The sequence below is a fragment of the Oryzias melastigma genome, linkage group LG7 (genome assembly GCF_002922805.2).
Source record: "Oryzias melastigma strain HK-1 linkage group LG7, ASM292280v2, whole genome shotgun sequence".
In the NCBI taxonomy this organism is placed as follows: Eukaryota; Metazoa; Chordata; class Actinopteri; order Beloniformes; family Adrianichthyidae; genus Oryzias; species Oryzias melastigma.
Window position 1 is genome coordinate 3,459,522 of NC_050518.1, and position 1,694 is coordinate 3,461,215.

The window sequence follows — 1,694 nt, forward strand, 5'->3', positions numbered from 1 at the left end:
ATGTTTGTGAAAAAAGCCCTACAAATCAATTCAAAATGACTACTTTTTGCTGGACTGGGTAACAGCTGTTCCTAAAATTCAACAAAAAGTTGTGGTGCCATCCAATTTTTTTGTTTGTTTGTTATGGACGCATAAAGGTGTGCCACATTGTGGACCAAACCCATTCAAGTTTTTTAGTTTACTTCTTTTCATTCTTTTTTTCATAGATAGTGGCTGATCCAGCATTTTTCTTCAGGAAAAACAGGCATAATAATTACTACAATTAAACTGTTGAAAAAGTGCCAGGTATCTTAAACACAAACAGGTTTTTCCAGCTAAATAGTTTAAAATAACGAATGAACACATCACAACAGTAATAGAAGAAGACAACTTGTTATTTGAAACTGAATTAATTGTATTTTATGTTTTACTTGGAGACTAAAATTGAGAAAAAAATCTTGAAATTTTTGTTAATTCTAGAGAAATGTGCAGTTTCAGGTCAAACTTTTTGAAACTGTTTAGTTGTTTTTTTAAGACTATCAGCCACTAGGTGGCACTCTCACTCTCCTTTTCTGTGTGTAAAACTTGAAGTAAAGTTTAGTATTTTTTTTCCTGTGAATCCATATTTAAGAATTATTTTCTGACATTGTAAAAAAAACACTGATTAATATTATTAGTTAATATTTTTTAGAAATATGTTTGCATTATTCAAGTCATTTTGCTGTAGTTTAATGTTGGAATAGGTATTAAAAACTATTTTTCTGTAGTCTTGCCCTTTTGCCACACATATTTTTTAATTTCTTTTGTACATTTAAAACACAGCAAGACAATAATTAAAAAGCAATTAAACATTTAGGCAATTAGAGCTTATTGAAGGCCTCCATCTACTGTAACTTAAAAACATAGAATATACATTGGTGAAAAAATAAAAGCAGTGATAAGTCACAAGTATTAAAATGGGCTGACAATAGAAAATAAAATAAAAAACAGTAATAATAAAATACAATTAGTTTATATGTGACTAATAAAGTGATGTGTGGTGTTTGTGTATGTACAAAAAACACAAGAGTAAAATCCTTAGAAAATATCACAGTGAGGAATTTCAAGTGATGGAAGACATGATAAAAGTTATTACATAACAAGTTTAAAGCTTTTTAAGGTGTCTTTTGCAATACCTTAAATAAATACAAGTATTTTGTACTTAGAACAAGTCATTTCACAGTTTTGCTGCCCTAAATCTTATTGAATATTGATCTCAATGAGTGAAAAACTTGGGAAGATGAAGAGCTGAGGAGGTAGAATGTATATGAGAATTAACCATAAGACTTGCAGTTAATTGATCAGGAATATTTCATTCCCTAAAAAGTATTTTTACAAGTCAAAATGCATATTTGAAAGATATTAATATTATTAATGGAGAGAATTTGAAGTATCTGAAATATTTAGGAAAATATTGTAACTCTGACCTGGTTGTGACTCTAACAAAGTGTTTCTGAAGAATAAAGATGTTATAGTTTTTATAGTAGTTGGAAATGGACAAACAATATTACAATATGAGATACAGATAAATCAAACTATAATAAAGAATTAAAACAAAATTTGTGATTATAAGATGTCTAACCTTCATCATATATATATCAGTGGCGGGCCGTCAGGGCCTGCAAGGCCTTCTCTGCTGGCCTAAAAATATCTGAATCACAGACTGATATTAATTA